Source organism: Mobula birostris, chromosome 7 (assembly GCF_030028105.1).
Source record: "Mobula birostris isolate sMobBir1 chromosome 7, sMobBir1.hap1, whole genome shotgun sequence".
Taxonomy (NCBI): Eukaryota; Metazoa; Chordata; class Chondrichthyes; order Myliobatiformes; family Myliobatidae; genus Mobula; species Mobula birostris.
This window is the reverse complement of record NC_092376.1, coordinates 6,261,878-6,272,856: the sequence shown is the minus strand read 5'-3', so window position 1 is coordinate 6,272,856 and position 10,979 is coordinate 6,261,878. Positions and strand designations below refer to the sequence as shown.

The following is a 10,979-nucleotide window of genomic DNA, read 5'->3' as shown; positions in this document are numbered from 1 at the left end:
GTTGGATAAGTCGCTGGGACCGAATGAGATGTACCCCAGGCTACTGTGGGAGGCAAGGGAGGAGATTGCTGAGCCTCTGGTGATGACCTTTGCATCATCAATGGGGATGGGAGAGGTTCTGGAGGATTGGAGGGTTGTGTATGCTGTTCCTTTGTTCAAGAAAGGGAGTAGAGATCGCCCAAGAAATTATAGACCAGTGAGTCTTACCTCAGTGGTTGGTAAGTTGATGGAGAAGATCCCGAGAGGCAGGATTTATGAACATTTGGAGAGGTATAATATGATTAGGAATAGTCAGCATGGCTTTGTTAAGGGCAGGTTGTGCCTTATGAGTCTGACTGAATTTTTTGAGGATGTGACTAAACACATTGATGAAGGAAGAGCAGTAGATGTAGTGTATATGGATTTCAGCAAGGCATTTGATAAGAAACCCCATGGAAAGCTTATTGAGAAAGTAAGGAGGCATGGGATCCAAGGGGACATTGCTTTGTGGATCCAGAACTGGCTTGCCCACAGATGGGAAAGAGTGGTTGTAGACGGGTCATATTCTGCATGGAGGTCGGTCACCAGTGGTGTGCCTCAGGGATCTGTTCTGGGACCCTTACTCTTCATGATTTTTATAAATAACCTGGATGAGGAAGTGGAGGGATGGGTTAGTAAGTTTGCTGATGACACAAAGGTTGGAGGTGTTGTGGATAGTGTGGAGGGCTGTCAGAGGTTACAGAGGGACATTGATAGGATGCAAAACTGGGCTGAGAAGTGGCAGTTGGAGTTCAACCCAGATAAGTGTGAAGTGGTTCATTTTGGTAGGTCAAATATGATGGCAGAATATAGTATTAATGGTAAGACTCTTGGCAGTGTGGAGGACCAGAGGGATTTTGGGGTCCGAGTCCGTTGGACACTCAAAGCAGCTGCGCAGGTTGACTCTGTGGTTAAGAAGGCGTACGGCATATTGGCCTTCATCAATCATGGAATTGAATTTAGGAGCCGAGAGGTAATGTTGCAGCTATATAGGACCTTGGTCAGACCACACTTGGAGTACTGTGTTCAGTTCTGGTCACCTCAGTACAGGAAGGATGTGGAAGCCATAGAAAGGATGCAAAGGAGATTTACTAGGATGTTGCCTGGATTGGGGAGCATGCCTTATGAGAATAGGTTGAGTAAACTCGGCCTTTTCTCCTTGGAGCGACGGAGGACGAAAGATGACCTGATAGAGGTGTATAAGATGATGAGAGGCATTGATTGTGTGGATAGTGAGAGGCTTTTTCTCAGGGCTGAAATGGCTAGCCCTGGGGAGCATGTACAGAGGAGATGTCAGGGGTAAGTTTTTTACTCAGAGAGTGGTGAGTGCATGTAATGGGCTGCCGGCAACGGTGGTGGAGACGGATACGATAGGGTCTTTTAAGAGACTTTGGATAGGTACATGGAGCTTAGGAAAATAGGGGGCTATGGGTAAGCCTAGTAAATTCTAAGGTAGAGACATGTTCAGCACAACCCTGTGGGCCGAAGGGCCTGTGTTGTGCTGTCGATTTTCTATGTTTCCATGTTTCTACGTTACCCTCAGGGAGGAGGTGCAGGAACCTGAAGAGGCACACTTAATGATTCAGGAAGAGCTTCTTCCTATCCCCCATCAGATTTCTGAATGGACATTGAACCCATGAACACTACTTCAGTACTCTGCTTTCTCTTTACATACTTATTGATAGTTCACTCCCAAGATGAATGGGTTCGGAGGTTAATTGGCCACGTGGGTGTGAGCGGGCAGTGTGGACTCGGTGGACTGTAGGGGCCCGTTACCGTATCGTATCTCTAAATAAAATATGTAAGTGAGTTGTCAATAAGCTTGGCTTTGGTATCAAAGTACCCTTATTATCAAGTGTGTACACTACACACAGCCTCAAGATTTGTCTCCTTACAGGTAGCCCGAGAACAGTGAAACGCAGTGGAACCCTATTGAAGAATAATCTGTCAAACACCCAACGTGCAGAAAAATAAACAAACCATGCAAGCAATAAAAGGAAGCAAAGACCATTCAGAACTGAAGACCACAAAAGTGAGCACACAGCCGGGCTGGGAGTCCACTCGTTACTGGCCACAGCCTCAGAGCAGGGCAGAGCTGAGTAAACCTTGTGGACCAGCCAGCTGAACCGGCCCATCCCTCGAACCCGGCCTCGTCACCCTGGCCTTTTCAATCTGGCCTGGCACTTCCATCATCCAAACCTCGGGTTGTTCCAGGTCTCTGCCATCTCAATTTGGCCCATAGTAGAGCTTCACAATTCAGCCTGGCTCTTAAATTAATCAAGCCCCGTGTCCTTCCTCACTCTCGGGCCCAGACCCCACTCCTTCGACTCTGCGTCACCTACACTTGCCTCGTTTGAGTTCTGCCGCATTGAATCACCTCCAAGTCCGCTCCTACAATGGCTAAACATTGGCTTATGCCATGCTCCTGTGCCTGGGCCAATCCACCTCGATTCGGCCTGTACATGCCGCGACCGTCCTGCACCTTCAAAACTTCAGTTCACACTGTAAAAATGCCAGGTTGCATGGGCAGTTCAAAAGTTCAGCTCTAAGAGGAAAGTTACGGACTATTGATTTCAATGATCGTATTGGAGAAAAAGAGTAATTAATACAGTAATTGCTTTTTTTTTATAACCAGACAAATTGTTCTGGCTGAAAATGCCATCTTAAAAGGATTCTGGTTTCCTCAGCTGTGTGTGTCCACCCCAAACCCCCGTTTGTGTGGATACTGTGTAATTCACTACCCTGTTACAAGTTAATGCCATGAAATAACAGACAGTACACTGCATACCATGAAAGGAATTATATTTATGAATCTTAACTAAAGGGTTAATAAAGACTAACAAAAAGAAAAGGCCCCATTCTAATTAAACAGTCAAATGTGCACAAATTGGAGCTCTTTTGAACTTCTCTGTCCCTCATGCGCTGGGCCCTCAGTCAACATGAAAGCACAGACCACCTTCTGAACGTTGCTCGCAATCCATCTCGAACAAACGGGTCTCCCACCGGATCGTACGCTACCACCAGTTCTCCACAGCGTCTTCTCTCTTCATCTCCTCTCGGCAAAAAAAACCCAAGACCAACCTTATTGTCCCTCTCCAAGAAGATGTCCCGCTAATTGGATGGCACGCATTCCATATCATCCCTCATCTTCAACAATAACCCAAACAGGCTGAAAGCAGAGCAGACCGCTCTTACAGAGCAGCAAAATGAAATACCTATAGCATAACAGTAAAGACATGAACCAGGGCATTACTCTAGCAAAAAGTGAAATCAGCTTCCCAATCTTCCACGGATTCCTAGATTGTTCCTGCGCATTAGAACACAGCTCAAACACCATCGATAAATTTGCCAGTGACACAGCTGTTGTTGGCAGCATTTCAGATGATGACCAGGAAACACACAGGAGTGAGATCGATCAGCAGATTGAGTGGTGTCGCAATCACAACCTTGCACTCAGCATCAGTAAAAACAAAGAATTGATTGTGGAGTCCCAAAAGGGTACGTCGAGAAAACACGCCCCAGTCCTCATCAAGGGATCAGCAATGGAAAGGGTGAACATTTGCAAGTTCCTGGGTGTCAGCATCCCTGAGGATCTATCCTGGGTCCAACATATCGGTGCAATTACAAAGAACACACGCCAGTGGCTATATCTCATTAGGAGTCTGAGGAGATTTGGTATGTCACCAAAGACTCCAGAAATATCGATAGATGTACCGTGAAGAGAATTCTGACTGGCTGCATCACCATCTGGTACAGAGACACCAAATGTACAGGATCGGAAAAAGCTGAGCCAGCTCCACCATGGGCACTGGCCTCCCCAGCACCAAGGGCACCCTCAAAAGGAGATGCCTCAAGAAGGTGGCACCCATCACTAAGGACCCTCACCATCTGGGTCTCGCTTTTTTCTCATTAGTGCCATCACTCCACATTTTAGGAACAGCTTCTTCCACTCTGCCATCAGACTTCTGAATGGAATGTGAACACCATCTCACATTTTGCTCTCTTTCTGCACTCGTCATCATCATCATCATCAGGTGCCGTGCCCAGTTTGAGCTTTGACTGCCATGGCCCACATACTCCTGTTTCGGGTCAAGTGGATCAATTCATTGGTATTCATTTCCAGTTCTCTGGCTGCTGTCTCCATCATCATTTGTCTTTGTCTTCCTCTTGCTTTCTTCCCTTCAATCTTTCCCATAATTACCGTGCATCCTAACTCCTCATTCCTAATCAATGAAGTTACGTTGCCTTTTCATGATCTCATACATTATTTCTCTTTTTGTGATTGCTCTGTTCATGACATCCTCGTTAGATATTTGTTTCGTCCATGATATTCTTTGCATCCTCCTCAAAAACCACATCTCTGCTGCTTCAATTCGTTTCCTCATGTTACAAGATATTGTCCAACATTCTGAGCCATATAACATAACTGGATATACGTAACATTTCAGTATTCTGAGGTGGGTTGTCATGCCTAGTTTAGTATTGGCCAGTATACTCTTCATTCTCGTAAAGGTGCCTTTTGCCATCCCTATTCTTCTTTTGATGTCCATGTCGCACCTGCCATCTGATGTCACCCAGCTTCCTAAGTAGCAAAAGTTCTGTACTTGTTATATGTCTTCCCCATTTATTCTCAGCCTGCAGATAGGATTCTCCTTCTTTTTGGATATCACCATGCATTCTGTCTTTTTGCAATAGATAGGTAGACCCATTTTTGCACTTTCTTCAACAATTATATCAATAAGTTTTGTACTTCTTTCTCCGTACTTGTAATTAACATAGTGTCATCTGCAGATCTGAAATTATTGATGTTTTCACCGCCAACTTTGATTCCCAAGATGTCTCTTATTTTTTGTAATATTGTTTCACTGTACACAATAAATAAATCAGGGGAGAAAACAAACCCTTGTCTAATGCCTCTCTTGATTTTCGTAGACTGACTCACTTCCCCATCCATTCTTACAGCGGCAGTTTGTTCCCAGTACAGATTTCTGATTAGGCAGAGGTCTTTCAAATCTAAATCTAGAGTTACCTGTAATATTTCAAATAACTTATTGTGCTTCACTTTATCAAATGCTATTATGTAGTCGAAAAAACAAACAAATCTTTTTGCACTTGAATAGCTCGTTCTGATAGTATCCTTAACATCAACATTGCATTTCTTGTACCTTTGTCTTTCGCAAAACCACATTGCTCTTTGCATATTTCAGCTTGTATTTTTAGCTCTTGTCATCAAAATTCTTAGAAGTACCTTGGTGATATGATTCATTAAACTTATGGTCATACGTAATTCACATTCTATTGCTCCAGCTTTCTTAGGAAAAGTGAAAAATACTGATCTTTTCAACTCTTCTGGTATTATTCCAGTCTCATAAATGTCATTGATTAAATCAATAAGTTTTTCCAATCCCATAATCTTCAAGGGCGATAATTTGTTCTATTACTGATTCATCAGGACCTGCTGCCTTTCCTTTCTTCATCTTATTTATTGCATTACGAACTTCAGATTTTAAAATACTTGGACCTTCAATGTTTTCCTTAATTTCTGGTTTTTCGCCTCGATCGTCTTCAAACAATTCCTGAATATACTCAGTTCATCTCTTCATAATCTCATCTTTTTCCATGATAATGGTACTGTCCTTTGCTTTCAAACATCCACCTGAAGAACAGGGGAGCTTTTTATCAGTGATATTCTTGATTTGTTGATGTAACCTTTTTGGATCAGTAATAGGGATTCTTTCTATTTGCTCACATTCCTGGTTTAACCATTCTTCTTTGGCTTTTTGACATAAGCTTTTAACTTCTTTACCTAAGGACTTATATTCTATAGGATTTGCTTTCTTCCGTCTCCTTTCTTCCATTAGATTTTTGATTTCATCTGTCATCCATTTATTCTTTGTGCTTTTTTTCTTTTTTAGGAATCACTGACTTTGCTGAATCTACCAAGGCATCCATAGAAACCATAGAAACTACAGCACAGAAACAGGCCCTTTGGCCCTTCTTGGCTGTGCCGAACCATTTTCTGCCTAGTCCCCCTGACCTGCACACGGACCATATCCCTCCATACACCTCCCATCCATGTATCTGTCCAATTTATTCTTAAATGTTAAAAAAAGAACCTGCATTTACCACCTCGTCTGGCAGCTCATTCCATACTCCCACCACTCTCTGTGTGAAGAAGCCCCTAATGTTCCCTTTAAACTTTTCCCCCCTCACCCTTAACCCATGTCCTCTGTTTTTTTTTTCTCCCCTTGCCTCAGTGGAAAAAGCCTGCTTGCATTCACTCTATCTATATCCATCATAATTTTATATACCTCTATCAAATCACCCCTCATTCTTCTATGCTCCAGGGAATAAAGTCCTAACCTATTCAACCTTTCTCTGTAACTGAGTTTCTCAAGTCCCGGCAACATCCTTGTAAACCTTCTCTGCACTCTTTCAACCTTATTTATATCCTTCCTGTAATTTGGTGACCAAAACTGAACACAATACTCCAGATTCGGCCTTGCCAATGCCTTATACAACTTCATCATAACATTCCAGCTCTTATACTCAATACTTTGATTAATAAAGGCCAATGTACCAAAAGCTCTCTTTACAACCCTATCTACTTGTGACCCACTTTTAGGGAATTTTGTATCTGTATTCCCAGATCCCTCTGTTCTACTGCACTCCTCAGTGCCTTACCACTAACCCTGTATGGTCTACCTTGGTTTGTCCTTCCAACGTGCAATACCTCACACTTGTCTGTATTAAACTCCATTTGCCATTTTTCCAGATGGTCCAAGTCCCTCTGCAGGCTCTGAAAACCTTCCTCACTGTCTACTACACCTCCAATCTTTGTATCATCAGCAAATTTGCTGATCCAATTTACCACATTATCATCCAGATCATTGATATAGATGACAAATAACAATGGACCCAGCACTGATCCCTGTGGCACACCACTAGTCACAGGCCTCCACTCAGAGAAGCAATTCTCTACCACCATTCTCTGGCTTCTTCCATTGAGCCAATGTCTAATCCAATTTACCACCTCTCCATGTATACCTAGCGAATGAATTTTCCTAACTAACCTCCCATGCGGGACCATGTCAAAGGCCTTACTGAAATCCATGTAGACAATATCCACTGCCTTCCCTTCATGCACTTTCCTGGTAACACCCTCGAAAGACTCCAATAGTGACTCAAACATGACCTACCACGCACAAAGCCATGTTGACCCTCCCTAATAAGTCCCTGTCTATCCAAATGCTTGTAGATTCTGTCTCTTAGTACTCCCTCCAATAACTTACCTACTACCGACGTTAAACTCACTGGCCTATAATTTCCTGGATTACGTTTCGATCCTTTTTTAAACAACGGAACAACATGAGCCACTCTCCAATCCTCCGGCACTTCACCCATAGACAGCGACGTTTTAAATATTTCTACCAGGGCCCCCGCAATTTCAACCCTAGTCTCCTTCAAGGTCCGAGGGAACACTCTGTCAGGTCCCGGGGATTTATCCACTTTAATTTTCCTCAAGACAGCAAGCACCTCCTCCTTTTCAACCTGTACAGTTTCCATGATCTCACTACTTGATCCCCTCAATTCCATAGACTTCATGCCAGTTTCCTTAGTAAATACAGACGCAAAAAACCTATTTAAGATCTCCCCCATTTCCTTTGGTTCCGCACATAGCCGACCACTCTGATCTTCAAGAGGCCCAATTTTATCCCTTACAATCCTTTTGCTCTTAATATACTTGTAAAAGCTCTTTGGATTATCCTTCACTTTGACTGCCAAGGCAACCTCATGTCTTCTTTTAGCCCTCCTGATTTCTTTCTTAAGTATTTTCTTGCACTTCTTATACTCCTCAAGCACCTGATTTACTCCCTGTTTCCTATACATTTCATACAACTCCCTCTTCTTCTTTATCAGAGTTGCAATATCCCTTGAGAACCACGGTTCCTTATTTCTATTCAATTTGCCTTTAATCCAAGCAATCACATCTTTGCCAGAGAACAACCTGTCCCAATCCACGCTTTTTAGATCCTTTCTCATTTCTTCAAATTTGGCCTTCTTTCAGTTCAGAACCTCAACCCTAGGACCAGATCTATCCTTGTCCATGATCAAATTAGAGAGTTAAATTTCATTTCTACATGATTACTATCATCTTCAACAGATTCTATTTCTAGACTTTGAAATCTATTCCTTACTTCAATTGTAAATTTTTGTCTAAGTTTTCTTCTTTAATTAATTGCAAGTAGTCAAGGGATTGTTCAGGTTTTTGCTTCTTTAGTTTTTAAGCTCTACCTTTACATGACATACTACTGGGTTATGGTCACTATTACAGTCTGCACCTGGATATGTTTTGCATTGAGTCACTGAGTTTCTAAATCTTTGGTTTATAGTAATAAAGTCAATTTGATTTCTAGTGTTATCACCTGGACTTCTCCAGGTCCACAAGTGTCTTGGATGGTTTTTAAAGTAGGTATTCATAATGACCTGATTATTCATCTTGTACCATTCTACCCATTTCTCACCTCTTTCATTTCTTTCGCTAGTCCAAATTTTCCTATGGTATTTCCATCAGCACCTTGTCCTACTTTAGCATTTAGATCTCCCATGACAATAACAATATCTTGAGATTTGCATTCATTCTTTGCTTGTTCAAGCTCTTCATAGAATTTATCTATATCCCCATTTGTTCCATCTGTTGTTGGTGCATATATGTGTATAATTGCTAAATCAAATAGTTGTCCTCTGAATCTAACAAGGAGCATTCTTTCTGATATTGCCCAATGTCCTCATGTTTTCTTCCATAGGAATTCCTACTCCATTAGTATGGGATGTTCCACAAGAATAAACTAGTGTTTTACTTCTAATCTGACATGTTCCAGCCCCTCTCCAACGAACTTCACTAATTCCCATGATGTTAATCTTTAGTCTTTCCATTTCAATTATCACATTGTCCAATCTTCCTGCTTGATATAGGGTTCTTACATTCCAAGTGGCAATACTTTCTGCACTACTTTTTTAAAAATATATTTATTATTGTACTTTTTATGTATTACACTGTACAGTTGCCACAAAGCAACAAATCTCACAACATACGTCAGTGAAAATAAGCCTGATTGAGTCTGATTAGAAGATGACAAACTTCTATAGAGGTATAGCAGACAGTATAATGACAAGCTGCATCACAGCCTGGTATGGAAAGTCCGATACCCTTGAACGTAAAATCCTACAAAAAGTAGTGGACACAGCCCAGTCCATCAAGGATAAAGCCCTCCCCACCATTGAGCCCATCTACAAGGAAAGCAGCATCCATCATCAGGGACCCCCACCACCCAGGACATGCTCTCTTCTCATTGCTGCCATCAGGAAGAAGGTACAGGAGTCTCTGGACCCAGACCACCAGGTTCAGGAGCAGTTGTTACCCCTCAATCATCAATCAGGCTTTTGAACCAAAGGGGATAACTTCACTCAGCTTCACTTGCCCCATCATTGAAACGTTACCACAACATATCGACTCTTCATCAAGCCCTCTCCTTTTCATGTTCTTGATGTTTATTGCTTATTTATTTATTTATTATTATCATTTCTTTCTTTTTGTATTTGCGGTTTATTGTCTTTTGCACACCGGTAGAACTCTCGAGTTGGTGCGGTACTTCACTGATTCTGTTATGGTTGTTGTTCTGCTACCAGTCTACTGAGTACGCCCACAAGAAAATGAATCTCAGGGTTTGTATATGCTGACATAAATGTACTCCCATAATAAGTTTGAGGCGGCAGATGCGAGGACAAGAAGGGAACACTGACCTCTACTGGCGCAGGAGGCTACAGACTCTGGAACCGGCAGCAACGTTCAATCACAGGGTCGAGCTGCCCCGGGGGGAAGGAAGGGATGGTTGACCCGATGTACATCTGGACTGAAAGGGAAGAGGTGCAGGAGATACCTAACAAGTGGCCACTGAGAATATATTCTTACTACACCCTGAGGTTCAGTTTCTTACGGGCATTTACAGAAAAATAAAGACATACAATCGAATTTACAAAAGACATACAAAGGCTGACAAACAACCAAAGTGCAAAACACAAATTGTGCAAATCAAAAATTAATAGTGAGAACACGAGTCGCAGATCCCTTGAAAGTGAGTCCGTAGGTTGTGGAATCAATTTAGAATTGCGCTGAGTGAAGTTACCCACGCTGGTTCAAGAGCCTGGTGGTTGAGGGGTAATAACTGTTCCTGCATCTGGTGGTGTAGGTCCTGGGGTTCCTGTACCTCCTTCCCGATGGCAGCGACGAGAAGAGAGCATGGCCTGGACGGTGGGGTCCCTGATTTTGCATGCTGCTTTTTTGTGACAGCTCTCCATGCATTGACAGCGATTATGACATCCTGATGAATCAACCCGAAAAATCAAACTGTTTTTTAAAATTTCCATAGATGCCACCTGACCTGCTGAGTTCCTCCAGCATTTTGTGTCTTTTGCCTTGGATTTCCAGTATTCTGCAGATTTGCTTGTGTTTGCGATACCTTTGGAACATTGCTCATCAGTCAGGAGTGCTGACATCAACAAATTACTTAGCGGTGCATATATTTGCAAGTTGGCTCGTTGGTCTAGGGGTATGATTCTCGCTTAGGGTGCGAGAGGTCCCGGGTTCAAATCCCGGACGAGCCCTTCTTTACGAACTGCCAGAGGAGAGGGTTCAATTGCATTTAATTTACAAGAGATATTGGGTTGAGGGACCAAAGCAGAAAGCTCCATAATTCTATTGCTTGTGGGAACCATGGTAGTGTAATGGTTAAGCCTGATTTATACTTGTGGTGTACGGGCTATGCCGTAGGCCTGATTTATACTTTTGCGTAGCCCCACGCTGTAGCGAGCATTTGTTGGTGTGTCCGCGTCACTCTGCAATTCACCGCCAAAACGCTAGTTGGCAGTGGGGTTTCTATGCCACTGTGTTGAGTTTCTTC

At 42.7% G+C, this 10,979-nt stretch overlaps 1 non-coding gene across 1 annotated transcript; it reads left to right on the top strand.

Moving 5' to 3' along the window:
- Positions 1-10,611: 10,611 nt before the first annotated feature.
- Positions 10,612-10,683, top strand: trnap-agg (transfer RNA proline (anticodon AGG)). Its single transcript has one exon. It is a non-coding gene; the product is annotated as a tRNA-Pro (tRNA).
- The last annotated feature ends 296 nt before the right edge of the window (positions 10,684-10,979 follow it).